Source organism: Lissotriton helveticus, chromosome 1_2 (genome assembly GCF_964261635.1).
Source record: "Lissotriton helveticus chromosome 1_2, aLisHel1.1, whole genome shotgun sequence".
NCBI classification, from domain to species: Eukaryota; Metazoa; Chordata; class Amphibia; order Caudata; family Salamandridae; genus Lissotriton; species Lissotriton helveticus.
The window spans coordinates 83,757,813-83,776,799 of NC_136058.1; the positions used below are offsets into that span (position 1 = coordinate 83,757,813).

Consider the following 18,987-nt stretch of genomic DNA (forward strand, 5'->3'; position numbering starts at 1 on the left):
TCGATAACTTAATTGTATCACATGTGTTGCCACAGTGTTATGATTTTGTAGCGCTGCAAGTAACAGATGTGACAATTAGGAGGTTAGTACTGTCAAAGGGGAGATCACATGAAGGGAGAACACGAAGGGTCCAAATAGAATGACTATGTGAATCCTGTCCTGTCCCGGTGAGCAATTTCATAAACAAGGTACCTCTCAACAGTCTCCTGGGAAGCCTTATGGTCTTCACAACATTAGCCAATGACGTCTCTTGTACATTATTCCAAATACGAAAGCTCTAGTAAACTGGGCCATCATGTCATTAATATTTTGACAATTATGGCAAAATGAATTAAACTTCTACCTTCATGATATTGATGCATTTCTGTGGACGTCTAATTCAATATTGGTAAGCAATTGGGTTATTAGCAGTGAAGGATGTGAGTCCTACATAGGTAATAGGGCCACAATTGTATTATTACTAGAAACTGAGTACCCTACTGTAGCACTTGATTCTCTCAGGTTAACAAAGCAGAACAGTCCAAGGCCTGCTCAGACTCCGGGGAGGTGGTATGGGTGAGAAAACAACTCTCTATTATTTATTGTTCAGCCAGTGCTTTTTCCTTAAAAAAAAAAAAGAAGGAAAAGTATTTATCACACACACACACTAATACCTACTACACATTAAATTACAAATAGACACTGTCGAAGGACGGCTCTGACCCTGAGAGGCAGTGCCCTGCCGGAGGTGTGCGGCTGTGGTGGGTCTGAGTGATGTTACCGTTCCATCTCCTTGCATGAGCCTCTACCCTTTCCATGGGGTACTGGTGGCAGCGCATTCATCTGCATAGCTGATACCATGCGGTGTTCCATTAGGGAGTACCATGCCGCGGTCCGCCAGTTGGTGCAGAAGCAGCCAGGCCAGGTCCTGGTACAGTTTGTGGCTGTGGTGGCCCAAGTAAAACGTTGGATCAAGGACCTGCTGCGGCTGTGGACCGACGGCCCTGGGAGTGGAGGGGGCCAGCCATTCATCGTGGATTTAAGCAGCCCCTAGGCTCTCACAATGTCTAAGGATAAACCACCACCAGCCTCAGCCAAACAGAGTAATATAGACCAGTACACAAGTGCGAACTTTGGCAGTACAGACAGGGGGAGGTCCCTATCGGGCTTTCCCGACAATGCCATGCTGCTCGCGGCCATTACTCAATCACGGGAGGCCATAGAGGCTAAGATTGAGGCAGTGGGCTCCGACGTGAACCTGTTGTGCCAAGATCTAAGTAATGTGGTTGATCGCATAACAGAGGCAGTAACAAGAGTGTCTGAGGTTGAGGATTCAGTGGCAACCTTGCAGCAGAAGGTTACAACGTGGATGGCCATGACTAAGGAGCTGGCCAGAAGGGCTTTCCTGAGGGATGCGAAAGCTCCTCTGGGGAACAATTCCTGACACAGTGATGAGATCTATGGTATTGCCAGAGAGCCTTTCATCTTGCCTCATGGTTGAACGGGCTCACCGGGCACTAGTGAGGAAGCACCCACCCGGTGCACAACCCCGGCCTATTATTCCGAAACTCCTGAACTACTTAGATTAGGACGCTGTCCTGCGATATGCCCGGAGCCAAGAAAGAATCATGTACGAACCTGCCCACATTATGATCTTTCCCAATTATACTAGACTGGTCCAGCAACAGGACCACTCCTTCCTTGCCACTACATAAAAGCTGCAAAACCTCAAGATTCAGTATATGTTGCTATATCCAGCACGGCTGAGAGTAGTCTATAATTCTCAGACAATGTTTTTTGAAACTCCAGCGGCTGCCTTCCAGTGGATAGACGAATCAGTGGTGATCAAACCTCATACCCCACCTAGAATAGACTCTAATTCAATCAATCAATCAATCAGAGTATTTATAAAATGCGCTACTTACCCATGAGGGTCTCAAGGCACTGAGGGGAAGGGCGGGGGTGCCGCTACTGCTCGAAGAGCCAGGTCTTGAGGAGTCTTCTAAAGGCGAGTAGGTCTTGGGTCTGCTGTAGGTGGGTAGAGAGGGTGTTCCAGGTCTTGGCGGCAAAGTAGGTGAAGGATCTTCCACCGGCAGTCGTTCGTTGGATGCAGGGGGACGGCGGCGAGGGCGAGGCTGGAGGAGCAGAGCTGACGGGTGTGGAGTTTGAGTCTGCTGTTCAGGTAGGCTGGTCCAGCGTTGTGGAGTGCTTTGTGTGCGTGGGTGAGGAGCTTGAAGGTGATCCTCTTGTCTACGGGGAGCCAGTGTAGGTCTCTCAGGGGGGGGGTGATGTAGCTGCGGCGGGGGGCGTTGCCGATCAGTCGGGCGGAGGCATTTTGGATGCGTTGTAGTCGTCGTAGGTGTTTGGCTGGGATTCCTGCGTAGAGCGCGTTGCCGTAGTCAAGTCTGCTGCTCACGAGGGCCTGTGTCACCGTTCTTCTTGTTTCGGTCGAGATCCACTTGTAGATCCTGCGGACCATGCGGAGGGTGTTGCAGCAGGAGGAGGAGACTGCGTTGATCTGTTTAGACATGGAGAGGGAGGAGTCGAGGATGAATCCAAGGTTGCGTGCATGGTCGTGGGTATCAGTGCTGTTCCCAGTGTGGTAGGCCACCAGGAGTCATCCCAGGCTGAGGGGGTGGGTCTGAGGATGATGACCTCTGTTTTGTTTGAGTTCAGCTTCAGCCGGCTGCTCCTCATCCAGTCGGCGACGGCCTTCATTCCCTCGTGGAGGTTGGTTTTGGCGGTGTGTGGGTCCTTGATGAGGGAGAGGATGAGCTGGGTGTTGTCGGCATAGGAGATGATGTTGAGGTTGTGATGGCAGGCCACTTGTGCGAGGGGGGCCATGTAGACGTTGAACAGTGTCGGGCTGAGGGATGAGCCCTGGGGGACGCCAAAGATAATGTCGGTGGCTTTGGATCGGAAGGGTGGGGAGCGACGCTCTGGGTTCTGCCAGAGAGGAAGGACGTGGTCCAGTCAAGGGCCTTCTCTTGGATTCCGGCTTTTAGGAGGCGTGTTTTTAGGGTGCGATGGCAGACCGCGTCGAAGGCGGCCGATAGGTCCAGGAGGTTGAGGGCTGATGTTTCGCCGTTGTCTAGTTGGATCACACAGCGATCAGTGCAACCGCTCCAAGAAGTCCACCTGAAAACACTGCAATAGATCTCGATCGTCCTGGAGGAGCTCACATACAGATGATAACTATTGACGTTATTAAGGGGCTGTCGTCCTATGTGAGACTGAATACTACGATGCATTGTTTCTTTTGGCTGCCAGTGAGGATATTCCTAAGCGCTTTGCAAGCTCATTTCAGCGCTATCATTCCGGACCTTGAACTGCTGCCTGGTTTCCCCCCGCCGCCGCCGCAGTTGACAACGCGAGCGGCTGCTGAGCGGGGGAAACCGGACTACACCATCCAGAAGCCCTGTGGACCACGCCCCCACTCTAGCACGTCACCAGGGGGGCTCAAAAGACCGCGAGTACTGCGGCAGAGCGGGTCCCGACGCATTGTTTCTTTTGGCTGCCAGTGAGGATATTCCTAAGCGCTTTGCAAGCTCATTTCAGCGCTATCATTCCGGACCTTGAACTGCTGCCTGGTTTCCCCCCGCCGCCGCCGCAGTTGACAACGTGAGCGGCCGCCGAGCGGGGGAAACCGGACTACACCATCCAGAAGCCCTGTGGACCACGCCCCCACTCTAGCACGTGACCAGGGGGGCTCAAAAGACCGCGAGTACTGGGGCAGAGCGGGTCCCGATGCATCGTTTCTTTTGGCTGCCAGTGAGGATATTCCTAAGCGCTTTGCAAGCTCATTTCAGCGCTATCATTCCGGACCTTGAACTGCTGCCTGGTTTCCCCCCCGCCGCCGCCGCAGTTGACAATGCGAGCGGCCGCCGAGTGGGGGAAACCGGACTACACCATCCAGAAGCCCTGTGGACCACGCCCCCACTCTAGCACGTGACCAGGGGGGCTCAAAAGACCGCGAGTACTGCGGCAGAGCGGGTCCCGACGCATCGTTTCTTTTGGCTGCCAGTGAGGATATTCCTAAGCGCTTTGCAAGCTCATTTCAGCGCTATCATTCCGGACCTTGAACTGCTGCCTGGTTTCCTCCCGCCGCCGCCGCAGTTGACAACGCGAGCGGCCGCCGAGCGGGGGAAACCGGACTACACCATCCAGAAGCCCTGTGGACCACGCCCCCACTCTAGCACATGACCAGGGGGGCTCAAAAGACCGCGAGTATTCCCGCGTCGCGGGACGCGCGCGGGCGACGCCGGGCTGAGCCCGGGCAGAGGGCTGGCCGTCCGGGGCTGTCCATGGCTGGGCTGGGCCACCTCCTTTCCATTTCATAGCTTATGGTCTGTAAATATTATTATTTATAATCTTTATTCCATTAGTGCAATCAGTGTAACATATTTAGTGTGTTAATATAGTGCACTTTGTCCGTGCACTATTCTTTTTAATTTTTTCATCATTGGATCCACTGCTCAGTAAACATGGTGAGAAACGTTAAGGACAAAAATGCTGTTAACCCTCCTCTACCAACTCTGACAGCAATAGATCGAATGCTGCAGCAGACAATTGGGGTGGTTGCTTCAGCTATTGAAAGTACTGAAAGACGTTTATCCCTGCCATCCGGTTCACTTCCTCCCTTAGCCAACACAAATATGACTATGATGACTATTCATTCCCAGGACTCCTTATTAGCTCCCTCCTTTGCAGCTTTGCCTAGAAGGACTAGTATAACTCCAATAATTGAGAGGTCTTGCAGGGATTCCACGGATGTTAATGATTTATTACCATTAACTGAAAGGTTATCCATGACTCCCTCCTTATCTCATAGCCATGAGATTGGTGACTTTACTACCCCACATGAGGATGCCCCAGATAATGAGGATGCCCCAGATAATGAGGGTCAAGATGTTCTGGGAAGCCCAATCCCTATTGTAAATATTAGTGATAGCCCCTGTATTAGAACCAGAGGGCAGAAGGCTAGATCTAAACAAAAACATATTGCCAGAGAAAGGCAATCTAGCAAGTTAAATAAAAATAACAAAAGGAATGCTAAACTCAAAAGAACTAAACGTATAGAACACTTAAATAGGAGTATAGGAAGTGAGATGACTGACCACCCAGCAACAACCCCTCCTCCTACTACTAATAGGGACTTGAACGATGATTCTTTTTGGGAGAGAATGGAGACTTTATTAATGACCCTCTTTGAGCCTATAACTCTAAAAGTTACCAACATAGAGTCTAGGCTATCTACTATTGAGAGTAAACTTGACAATCAATCGACCCTAACTGAGGTTAAATCTTTACCTCAACCTAATGCATCATGTTCTAAAACTGGCCCTTTGGCCTCTGCCAAAGTGCCTGTTCTAGCTAAAACATCAGCCAAAACGTCAGTTAAAACACCAGCTCCAGCTAAAGCACTAGCAAAGTCTAAACATCTGAGTTCAAAGCCTATTGATCGGCCTGCCCAGGGTGCAAGGGGGGACACTTTAATCCAGGACAAGGGGTCTGCTGACCCACTCACGGTAACCCCGAACGTGTCCTCGCTTGCACCACCATCACAAAATAGAACTGTAGGGCCTCAACATGGGGAAGGAGAAACACCGAATCTCTTTAATTTAAATCTTCCCCCGGAAGCTACGCCTTACACTGTGGTTCTAATAAATGTACCCCCAATTCCTCTTAACACCACTGAAAATTGGTCAACCTTGAGAAATAAATCCCTCTATTCTCTGTCATCTAGGGTAGGACTAAAAAGTAATCTCTTCTCTGAGTTTAAAATGGCCAGACGAGCTAGGTGGGTGGGTACTTCGACCAAAACATTGAGGGGTGATTGTGTAGTTCTATCTTTTCGATCCCCTGAATTGGTCCATACAATACTGGAAAGAGCTGCCATGGGGTCTTATGATTCGCACTCTGTTAACATCGTTCCCCTTGGTTACTTTTATCCTCCTCTCCCACCTATTAGGCGAATACCCCATGATCGTTACCACACCTTGAATCAGAAGATATGGGATTCCCACCTTTAACTATTATGACACTCTTAGTGGGTTGGAAAATATCGACTGACTGCGACCTATCTTGACAACTCCTATGGTGTCAGTTTCAAACGAGGTAACATCTGTCGAGTATTGCATGGAAGAATACGTAGATGAATTTGGGGGGAAATACTTACCAGCTAGGTTAACCACGTGTGATGTTGTGGAGCCTGGTGGGGACAATTCGGCAGCAGAAGATAACTTGATGTGGGGGGCAATCAGGTGGCCCCTCCTTTGTATGACAACTCCACCCTGATATCTCCTGCAGCCCAGCCTACTCCATCAAAGAGCTTAACGGAGTTTAAAATTTCTTCCTGGAACATAGCTGGAACTAGATCCAAAGTTGATCATTCTATTTTTATGGACTTTGTTCAATCTCAGGACTTGCTTTGCTTTCAAGAAACATGGAGCATTGAACCTGTGCATTTGATAGGTTACAGAACTTTCTGTACTCCTGCTGTAGCAGTTCCCCATGGGAGATCGAAAGGTGGTCTGAGTGTTTATCTCTCAAATAGACTGGTCTTTGCGAATATTACCGAACCTGTTAAAGACATCTATTTTCAAATGCTGGTTCTTCACCAGACTAGAGACATCCCAATTGTCATTGTAAATGAATCTATGACATAATATCGACAGACAGAATATCTACATACAAAAATATCGACACAAAAATATCGAAATCAAAAATATCGAAGTTATATCTACATAATGGTAAGTACAAAAATATCGAAAAAATAATATCGTTGTACAAAAATATCGTTTTTTTAAATGTATTAATAATAATTTAAAATTAATTTAAAAATACAAATAATGTTACAAATATTAAATAAAAACATTAAAACATATTTAAAATATTATAACTAATACCTATACATTTAAAATAAATTTAAAATTGTACATATCCATTTATAAATATACTTACTCCACATATTACAACAGTAGAAAAAGCGTTGGATAGCGTAAGGGTTTAAATTACTATTCCCACTCCAGAGAATGCAACAGTAGGGAAAGCGTTGGATAGCGTAGGGGTAAAAATTACTATTCCCACTCCAGAGGGTGCAACAGTAGGGAAAGCGTTGGATAGCGTAGGGGTAAAAATGACTATTCCCACTCCAGAGAGTGCAACAGTAGGGAAAACGTTGGATAGCGTAGGGGTTTAAATTAATATTCCCACTCCAGAGGGTGCAACAGTAGGGAAAGCGTTGGATAGCGTAGGGATTTAAATTACTATTCCCACTCCAGAGGGTGCAACAGTAGGGAAAGTGTTGGATAGCGTAGGGGTTTAAATTACTATTCCCACTCCAGAGAGTGCAACAGTAGGGAAAGCGTTGGATAGCGTAGGGGTTTAAATTACTATTCCCACTCCAGACGGTCCAACAGTAGGGAAAGCGTTGGATAGCGTAGAAGTAAAAATTACTATTCCCACTCCAGAGGGTGCAACAGTAGGGAAAGCGTTGGATAGCGTAGGGGTTTAAATTACTATTCCCACTCCAGAGAATGCAACAGTAGGGAAAGCGTTGGATAGCGTAGGGGTTTAAATTACTATTCCCACTCCAGAGGGTGCAACAGTAGGGAAAGCGTTGGATAGCGTAGGGGTTTAAATTACTATTCCCACTCCAGAGAGTGCAACTGTAGGGAAAGCTTTGGATAGCGTAGGGGTTTAAATTACTATTCCCACTCCAGAGGGTGCAACAGTAGGGAAAGCGTTGGATAGCGTAGGGGTAAAAATTACTATTCCCACTCCAGAGAGTGCAACAGTAGGGAAAGCGTTGGATAGCGTAGGGGTCAAAATTACTATTCCCACTCCAGAGGGTGCAACAGTAGGGAAAGCGTTGGATAGCGTAGGGGTTTAAATTACTATTCCCACTCCAGAGGGTGCAACAGTAGGGAAAGCGTTGGATAGCGTAGAGATAAAAATTACTATTCCCACTCCAGAGGGTGCAACAGTAGGGAAAGTGTTGGATAGCGTAGGGGTCAAAATTACTATTCCCACTCCAGAGGGTGCAACAGTAGGGAAAGCGTTGGATAGCGTAGGGGTAAAAATTACTATTCCCACTCCAGAGGGTGCAACAGTAGGGAAAGCGTTGGATAGCGTAGGGCTAAAAATTACTATTCCTACTCCAGAGGGTGCAACAGTAGGGAAAACGTTGGATAGCGTATGGGTAAAGATAACTATTCCCACTCCAGAGGGTGCAACAGTAGGGGAAGCGTTGGATAGCGTAGGGGTAAAAATTACTATTCCCACTCCAGAGGGTGCAAAAGTAGGGAAAGCGTTGGATTGCGTAGGGTTTAAATTACTTCCCACACTACTCCCCCGTAACACACAACACACTAAACATTATAAAAAAACAATTAATAAAAGTTTCAATTAATCAATTATTAACAATAAATATTATTAAATTAATGTAAGTATAAATGAACTATTTAACACTTATTAATTACCAATTTATTAACAATAAATACCAATAAATAAATACAATCTCTTTAATTAATTACATGTAATTATATAACACCCTACTCCCCTATAAACACACAACCCACTACACATAAATAAATGAACTCATTTATTCACTTAATAATTATTAATTACCAATTAATTATTAATTAACAATATCAAAAAATTATAAATTAAAAATATTAACACATTAACTCTAATTAATTTAATTTACTACTTAATATTATGTAATTACAAATTAATTATTAATTAACAATAACACTAAATTAAATATATTAGCACAATAAATCTAATTAATGTAATTAACTAATTAATATTAATTAATTACCAATTAATTATTAATTAACAATAACAATAAATTAAATATATCAGCACATTATATCTAATTAATTTAATTAACTAATTAATATTAATTAATTACCAATTAAATATTAATTAACAATAACACTAAATTATATATATTAGTACATTAAATCTATTTAATGTAATTAACTAATTCGTCTTAATTAATTACCAATTAATTATTAATTACAAAATATTTAAAAATATATATTAATTAATTAATTATTATTAAATTACTTCCCACCCTATTCCCCTATAAACCCACAACCCGCTCTAATACTAAAACGCAAAATGTTAACAAAATTACTAATTTTCAAACATACATTTCTAAACATATTTAGCAAACATATAAACAACAAAATAAAATACATAACACTAAACAACAACATTTCGATATTACTAACATACATACCTTAATCTCGATATTCTGTCTGTCGATATTATGGCACATCGATATACTATACCATCGATATTAAAACATCGATATTATTGTATATCGATATTTTAATTTCGATATTTTGTCTGACTACCATTGTAAATATATACAATAATATTCCCTGTGAGGATGTCACAAATGTTCTAGGGAAATTGACTAAAGGGCTGTTTACCCAGGGGAAACTTTTTAATCAGAAATTGATGATGATTCTACTGGGCGATTTTAATTGTAAATTGTGCAAATTGACTAGGGACAATAGGTGCGGTGTAGCACAAGATGATGGTGTGGGACGTTTCCATTTTAGTCATAATCTCCTAGGGGAACAACTCAATACTTTGCTAGCCAATTTTGATTTAGGATTTGCTAACGAAATGTGTAACTCTGTCCCCATATTAGCCCCAACATTCAATGGTAGAGGTCGCTCATCAACTATAGACTATATCACAATTTCCAATTCATATGGGAATAGAATACATTCCTTTAATGTTTGTGACTTGGCATTGAGTGACCATTTTCCACTCTGTGTGTCTGTCCTGTTGCCTACCCCAGCACTACTGTCTAGTGCTGGGGTCAGTAACAGCTTAGTCGCTGATTTGGCAATTGGCAAAACTAATGGTTATTCCTTGAATTGGGCTACGATAAATGAGGCAGAGACAATTAAAAAGGTGGTCGGAACATGTTTTTCAGAAATAGCTACATGTTTGGAGACGGATTTACCACCTAAAACTTATCTTGCATCCTTTTTAGCTATTTCCAATGAAATTAAAAATTCTCTGACTAGGCACTTGAAGAATCAAAAGAAGGAGAGAGGCTGGTTTGATTCCAGATGCACAAGGGCTTATACAGCCCTAAAAAAGGCGCTGCACAAAAAACCTAAATCTGCAGAGGACATCCGCAGACTCAGGAAGGATTATAAAACGGCCATTACTGACAGGAAAAATACTTTGAGGTCAGAAGCCTGGGAGGCTCTCCATCTAGCTTCCGAAAGAAATGACAGCGCAAGCTTTTGGAAAATAGTGAGAACCCCTTTTCTTAATGAGGAGGCGGGGCCAAAAATAGATATAGCAATACCTGAAACAGACTGGGTTAGTCACTTCTCGAGAGTATACGAGGGTGGTGTACATGAAGGCGAAGTACATATGGGGTCTTTGACCCCTTCTCCATGCTACCCCCCGAGTACCGACCTTTTCTTTACTCTTGAGGAGGTCGAAAAGGCCCTGAGTAGAAGTAAGGGCGCCAAGGCGCCTGGCCCAGACGGGGTTCCCATAGACCTATTCAAAAGTATTCCATCTCTGTGGGCACCCCTTCTGGTCCAGGTGCTTAATGCCAGCTGTGCCACTGACTTCCTCCCCACCTGGGTGGAATCGGTCATTGTACCGATTTATAAAAAAGGAAATAGACAGGACCCAGCCTGCTATAGGCCCATTTCCTTACTGGACTCTTTCACTAAAATAGCGGGTAGAGTCACTCTAGACCGTCTTTTGGACTGGGCAGATGCAAATTCCGTCCTGTCCGATCTCCAGTATGGTTTTCGCTCCGGCTTGGGGACAGTAGAACAGGGACTGAATTTGATGATGCTGGTCGGGAAATACATGAAGGCTAAACAAGGTAACTTGTACCTGGCCTTCGTGGACCTCTCGGCCGCGTTTGATTGTGTGGTGTACTCTAAACTGTGGATGATATTGGAAAATTAGGGGTGGATCCAAATAATATTTATTATCTTGAACGTTTTTACAGTAATGCGTCGGCCGCGCTCGTTATGGCCTTAAGGGTGAGTGCACAGACCAAATACCAATCAGGAGTGGGGTCAGACAGGGTTGTGTCTTAGCCCCTTTCCTTTTTAATTTGTACATAAATGGATTGGAAGAAGCCTTGTGCAAAGACAGTTTGGATCCCCCATTTGTAGGTGGTCGCCCAATACCAGCACTTTTGTACGCTGACGATGCTGTGCTCATGTCACGTACTCAAGTGGGTCTACAGCGGGTGGTTGATAGCTTTTCCCGCTTTATGAATGAGCTAGGCCTGAAAGTCAACACCTCCAAGACTTTCACTATGTATTGTGGCAGACAAATTAAATCTAAGAGACCAATATTTATAGCGGGACAGAAGCTCGAAATCGCAAAACATTTTTCTTACTTGGGGATACTTTTTGCCCAAAACGAGACATGGTCTCAAGCTGTCTCTGCGAAAAAAACTTGAGCTTACTAGATCAACCGCTGCTCTTAAAATCTTTTCTAGTAAATTAGGGACCAGACCCCCTGTAGAATTGATAAAAATATACAAAGCCAAATGTGTAGCAGGTGCTACCTACGGTAGTGGGGTCTGGGGTTTTGCTAACCCATTACCCATTCAGGTTCCTGAAAATTCCTTTTTAAAATATATACTGGCACTCCCTAAAAGCTCCTCCAATTTTAATTGCCATTCTGAACTGGGCCTCTGTTACATCTCAGATCTGATTAAAGTAGAGCCAGTTCTGTTATGGCACAGACTCTGGACCCAAGAGGCAACACACTTAAACAGAGCTGTTCTAACAGACATTTTGAAATTGGAAGGTGCTATCAAAATACCTTGGGTGAAGTACGTTTTTAACTTTTTGAAAGATATTCGGAGAGAGGAATACTTCACGAATCCCTTGGATATTTCAGAAATCTCACGAAAAGATTTAAAAAAAGAGTGTTTAGCTCTCTTAGAATCTCACCGGGTTGCTGTGGAGACCCTAAAACCTTCTGTCCAGCAGCATCAATTGATTTTAGCAACTTTTAAGATCCAGCCCTATTTAATTTATGTAAACAACAATTATGAGCGTTTTTTACTTTCACGCTTCAGATTCAATATTTTCCACAGATTGGTTAGCTTTCCTACGATTAACAACTGGACGCACGATCTATTATGTTGTCCCTGTGATAATGTCTCTCCGCAGAGTACCATTCATGTACTTTTATTTTGTAAACTATATCATGAATTGAGGAAAATTGTCTTATTGCCACTATTAAGAGTTCTAGGATTTCGTCATTGCCGTGCGGCGATGATTAGCATGCAAATGTTAGATAATCATGTATCTGTAGCGAGAACAGCTTTGTACCTAAGGAATGTGATGATTATTAGGAAACGTATCATTCCATAACTGCACTTTATAAATGCTCTTATAACTGTAATTGCACTTTAAAAATGTAATTGACTTTTTTTTTTTAATCCAATGAATTATTGTATTTTTATATTCTCTTTTTAACTTGTATATCTGTAATTTACTTGTACTTTTATGATTGCACACAACAATCGAATAAAGATATTTTGAACATTGGACTGAATACTAATTGTTATATTTCTCTTCAACTGTTCTACGGTTTCTAATTTCCAACTTTATGGGGATCACACACTCTCTCCTCCCCTATCTATATTGCCTGTGCATGAGGCAGACATTTGGAGGGCCAATTGCATGGAGGGACCTTGTGTGCCTACCAGACATGGGCTGGAGCCGGCGGGACGCCCTGTCACCTCAGAGAGTCATTCCTCGGAATCCCTTCTAGAGGCCATGTTCCTTGGGAGTTGGGGTAGTGGGTCCTATTGGTGGCCTTCCTGTTCCCCCCTGTTGGGGCTCGGTAGGAGTGCAAGCTGCAACAGTTACTTCCAGTTTTATGAAGTATGGCGGAGGTGGGGGGGGGTTATTTTGTTAGTTCTTGAACAGCTGCAGGCCCGTTGCTCATACCACATTTGACACACATATATTGGGGCTCATTCTCTACCACCGATATACATGAATATCTGCACACCAGGGGGTCAATTCTGCATCATAACATGGAATGGCACCACGTGTAAGACATAATATCCAAATAAACCGCAGCAGGGCATTATAGAGCATATCTGGTTCTAGTCAGTGAGTATTTTATGAGTGGTAATCCCATTCGACCTTGTGCTGCACATCTTTTGAGTTTTCTTTTAGTTTGTTTTAAAATCCCTGTTGCCTGATGCCCACTGGGTACCAGGATGCTTTACCATGTTGAAAGCAGCACAAGGAATCAAATCCAAGATGCCCCGGATGCTTTTCCACTCAGTTGGCGCTACTCGTTCCCAGCGTGTAAGTGGAAATATTCATTCTACCTGCTCCCTCCATTGCGTAGAGGCTGATGTGCATGCCCAGCTCCCCCTAGACAAGGTGAGCTGGGGCACCACACCGAAGTTGGAGAGGCTGCCAAATGGTGATCCCCTCCCCTGGCTCACATCGGAGTCCAGGGAAGGGGTCCCAGTCCCAGTCATACTGAGCCGCCCCTAGCAGTGCTTTTCTTTACTTCATCCCAGAGGATGGGATTCCCAGGTGCCAAAAATTGGTACAGGGAGGGGCCACCATGCACATCCCTCTCCCCATAAATGTATTAAATACCTGTTCAGTCGACCCATGGCCCACCCTAGTGGTCATTAAAAGAAAATACGCAGAGTGCTATGAGTCGGTTTTCACATATCTTGGTTCACAGCAAATCCTTAAAACAGCATATCTCTGACCCTGTTGGGGCAATTTCGTTCGTCTTCTGTTTTTTCTGCTCTTTGTGGCTAGGGCTAGCCCCCAGGATCACAGTTGTCAGTCCTCCAGGCCTCTTTGTAGGAGCCTTTTGTGGGTAACTGGGTTTTCTGACTTTCTAAGCCAGCCTTGTCCTTTCCGTGGCTCCTGGTGCTTCTCTCATAAGATGTGGATGTGGTGTGTTGGGGACAGAAAATTCAAACTCACCATGCATGTTGTATTCCAGTTTGGTACCTTGCTGGACCCTGTAGTCCTACGTGGAGCCAAAATTTAACTTTAAGGCAGATTTCGCCTACATGTATAATACAATGAAATCACCATTGAATTTACAGTAAGAACTACCGGCCTACTCTATGATTGCCCACTAATTTAAGGCCTACCTCAGGTCAGCACCAATCCTTGTAGAGTTTTTTCTGCAACAGGCAACCTGTGCACAATTACCGGGCTACACACAACGGTATTCTCACACACACAGCCTACATACACATTTGCACACATATACATGTGTAATTATCCCGCACCCCTTCCCTTAGCTGAGCAGCAGCAACTTTATCTTAAAAGACGGACACTGGCGGTTAACACCAATCACTGTGAATTTACCATGAGTGAGACTCAGGTAGTGAGACTCACCCACAGTAAAGGTCGAAAAAACAAGTAGCCAAAAGCGAAAAATCCTGGTAGACTAAATGGAAAGAACTCATTTGCTACAACTATGAGCATGAGTTTGATTCAACAAGATCACAGGATTCAGAACTTAAATGATCTACAGCTTGCTCACAAATATGTAAGACTCACTTTCATGTAAATTCAATGGGCAGTCCTTGTCAGATGAAACGTATGTGCTTCAAGTATCCACAAGATTATATGTATCAATCAGCCTACTAATTGGTTTTCAGTTGGAACTGTTGAGAAAGGTTTAAAACGCTAGGATACATCGTTTGGTGCAAAAGCAAAGCCCTACAAACCTCCCCTTTACGAAATAAAAATGATAGTGATAGTGACAGATGAGATGGACCAAATAATTAAAGAGTTACTAGGGGTTGATGCAAATTGATTCCTCTGGTACAAAACCGGTGGCTATCTAGGAGCAAGAATGGCTGCCTAGTGGCTGTCACCAAGACAGGACAAAAGTATGGAAATCCTACATTAAAGATTCTCGACTAAAAATGCAATTATGAAAGGAGTATATCTGAAGCTGCAAATTGATGTAGTTTACTCACTGTTAAAAGAAACTGTCACAGCTCATGCTCTTTAAAACGATATCAGTAAACTAGGCACAGTGTGGTGCATTAGACCCAATAAAATCTTGCGTATTTCGGATGTTATCTAATGTTGCAAGAACCCTTACAATTTGCAAAATAATGATGGATTTCAAAAAGGAGAACACAAAACATCCAATGGAGCACAATATTTAACAACATTAGGATGGAACTCAAGCTCCTACTTCTTAAATACAATGCACCCTGCACTATTAGCCTTTAGGGAGTATTTTAGGTGTGACTTATAAGTAATAACAAGCATTGGCATAGCAAATAGATCTCGCCTTTGGGACCTTATAAGTGTTTAGTCATGTAACGGTTGATGCTGTTGCACCAAGGACATTGTGCTGCATGACTAAATACTTATAAGTTCCAAAAAGCCTGACCTATTGGCTATTCCTATCACACAAGCTAGTATCACACCACAAACATTCTTTAATACTTGGCCTTCCGACTAAGGGGTGGAGACCCTACTCAGTCCCAATTACATACTGTGCAAATCCAAGTAGGTGTTATACAAAACCACACATACATAAATAATGTAGTAAATAAAAAGAAGGTAGTAACAGACAGGTAAAATGATGCAACTTTGAAGAGACTCGTAGGTATTTCACAGTCTCGTCATTTCAGAACTGAAACATTTTCAGTATCATATACAACTAAGCCATAGTTAATACTTATTGATCATATGCAACAAACTACCATTGGCAATGCCAATAGTCCTGGCTTGTTGTAGGTGTAATGTTACCTGTTGTATTATATATCTGGATGCAATGACAGAAGCAGCAAAATACTGACACATTTTGCTAAGCTCAGATTTTTAGCCTAGGTGTTTTTAAGCAACGCCCTTAATTACATAGGCCACGCCCCTTTGGGAGACATCCTTCCCCAGTTTTTTCATCCCACTTAAAGCCCTGATCATGACAATGAAGTTAATGATGTTGCTTTGGAAAGGAGCAAGGATGGAGAAGGACAGGGAGTGTTTGATTTGATGGATGTATGATTGCTACTTGTGGCAAGTCCCGTAGCAGCTCGCATGGGCCCAGCTCAGCACCTGGTAGGGGTCTTTGTGAGAAGGTGTCAAGAGGTGGACACTACAAACCGCATGCAACACAGTGTGAAGAGGAGTCCTGTGTTGGGGAGCTGGATCCACCCCTCTGAGGGGGAACCCCCTGTCCATGCTCTCTGTGACTCGGTGAGCAACAATGCACACTCTTTGCTGATCGGGAGGCCTGCGCAGATCGAGGAGCGACAGAGTCTATAACTGGCAGGAACCCGTCATCGGCGGCCCATTGGCGTCGAGTGTGGCTGCCTTGGAGGTGTTATCACGTCCTGACTTGCATTGATGCTGAGCCTGCAGTGTGGGCTGCAGGCATGAGACGGAACCACAACGTGGGTAGGAGTGAGGGAAAAGCCGCCTGCAGCAGGAGCGGTAGAGCGGTCCAGCCTCGCCGAGGACCCAGGAAGTCTGCTGCTCACCAGGTAACCACGAGGGAGGCAGGCACCTCCTACAGCACAGGAACAGCGAGACACAGGAAGCAGGTGCGCGAGGCTCAAATGTATCCTTGTGTAGCATAAGTGGTATTCATGGTGCAGTTTGCGCTACATAAAACAAGGATAAAAACAAGATGCACAGACACCCCAAAAAAAACGCGACCGCCATTGTTGCTAATTAGGAGCAGCGTGCCACTGTGTTTTGTAAAAGCCGCCGCTTGCTGTGAAGGAAAAACAAGCCCGCGAGCGGTGAGCAGGGGAACGAGAGTAGAGAAATGTCAACAAGAGCACGCGACCACGTTAATTGGAAACAGATGGCCCCTGCGCGCAGCTGCTCCATCCTGCAAGGTGGATGCTGCCACAAGCACGAGTTCTTGAAAAGTACAGACATATTCCAAAAGGTTATCTCCTAAAGCAGTGCATGGGCGATGCGCCAGCCTCAATCTAAAAAGGAAGGTTTAGGCCTGGCAAAAGGGTTACTTTGCCAGACCTAATAGCAGTTTAAAACTGAAGTAAAAGCTGCAGTAGCAAGCCTGAGACATATTTTGAAAAGGCTACTTTAGGTGGATGAGACAAGCAGTGCTGCTGCTCACTAGTAGAATTTAATTTACTGGTCCTGGATACATGTAGTACCATATACTAGGGACTTACAATGAAAAATCAATGTGCCATTTGAGTGTAAGGCAATTTTACCATGTTTTATGGAGAGAGTACAAGCACTTTCGCACTGCTTGACACGGGCAAAGTGCGAAGAGGCCTATTGGCAGCAACAGAAGGCAACAATCTGGGGGTGCCTTGCAAACAGGGGCATGTCCAACAAACCATAGCTGCAATGCCCCTGGTAACAAAGTCATTATATTAATAAGTCTCCCCTATGCCGCATAATTTATAACTCAAATATGTAATCAGTGATGTCACTGACCATGTCATCAGTGATGTAATATGTGAGGTCACAAGCAGTGTATTGCAGGAGCAAAAGTTATAGTTAGCTTAGGTAACTATAACTGCTGAATTTCAATGGTTTTATATGAGTAAAATTTAGATTTTTCACAGCCTGGTGGGCAGAAAATCTGGATTTTATTAAAGACACGGAGGCTAAGATTATGCAAATCTCCTTTATTGCGCAGCTCACAGCAGCAACAATTGAAGTAATCTAAAACTTCAAAAACATTCTAACAGTGTATAAAGTCCCTCCACATGTAGTCTTCTCCCTTCTTTGTTGCTGCTGCTCACAATATAAGTATACCTCTCATACTTTGTATGCCTGATGTATGCCTGAGTATTGATTGATTGATTGTTTAATGGTTAGATCCCCACCCCTCCCATCCAACCTATAACTGTAGTTTGTATATTACTAACTATATATTGTATATTTCTACATTTTTGCCTTATTGGGGGGAAGGGGGGTGGCTGTCTACCTTAATAACACGGTTATCTTGACTCTGGACCAGAGGCTTTCTGCCTCAGTTTCCAGACAGTTAGTTAATGCCTATTCATGTATAACCGGAGCGGAGACTTCCTGTCTCCACGCTCTGTATCTCTAAATCCCTCGTGTTGCCCTCTTAACTATTTTAGCTTGGTCCCTGTTGGAGTCGGGGTGAAAGCTTTCCACCTCTACACCGACTTGCTACTGTGCTTTTCTTGGCTTCCTAAGGCCGAGGGAAGTACCTGCTACACAGGATCGGCATCTTTTAAAGTCCGATCCATTCCAGGCGGCACCCGATCGACTGGCTTTGTCCGGCTCGCTTGGCAACCCCACAGCTAGAGCAGGAGCTCTAACAAGACAGCGTGGGGTTGCCATGACAGCGGGGAAATGAGCGAGGACCTCCCGTAAGCCGAATCAAGAGATCGGCTCACGGAGGGACTCGTCTTTGCATATTTAAAAAAAACATAATATTAACAGACGGAATACGCGAATGCTAAAGGTGACTCACCCTTCCATGATAATGGGGTGAGTCAACCTTCTGCTCTTAATGCCGGTTATTCCTCTATGACAGTGGTTGCCGGTTTAGCCGATAAGGGGGTTTAAAAAGAAGAAGGGCAAAGGGTCACACACATTACCAAAATAGAAGAGGGACACTAGCAGGAAGCCCAAATCTAAGGAAAGACCCTTAGCGACCCCAGGCAGCCATTTTATCAAACTGGGCAAATTAATTACAGGAATTAGAGCGGCCATTTTATTTAACTGGTCAATCTTAATGTGTTTGACAGTTGAAACCTGACTAACTGCTAGGACAGCTGCCTTCTAATCGCCAGTTCCCTGTTTAGACTCTATATTGATTATTATGTCCACTGAACCCTCAACTAGCTCCATGGAGGATAGACTGGAGGGTCTCATTAATAAGGCCCTAGATAGGTTAATAGAAAGGGTCATCACTTGATGACACCATTAATAGGAAAAATGGAGGTCCTATCTAAAAAAGGTTGGCCAGTTAGTGCACGCCCTAAGAGGCCAAGGAGGCGGATAT

At 44.2% G+C, this 18,987-nt stretch overlaps 1 protein-coding gene across 1 annotated transcript in view; it reads right to left on the minus strand.

The window, feature by feature from the left end:
* The window catches only part of DYNLT5 (dynein light chain Tctex-type family member 5), an 82,502-nt gene that overhangs the window by 21,272 nt on the left and 42,243 nt on the right, over positions 1 to 18,987 (minus strand). The gene's annotated exons all lie outside the window — the stretch shown is intronic.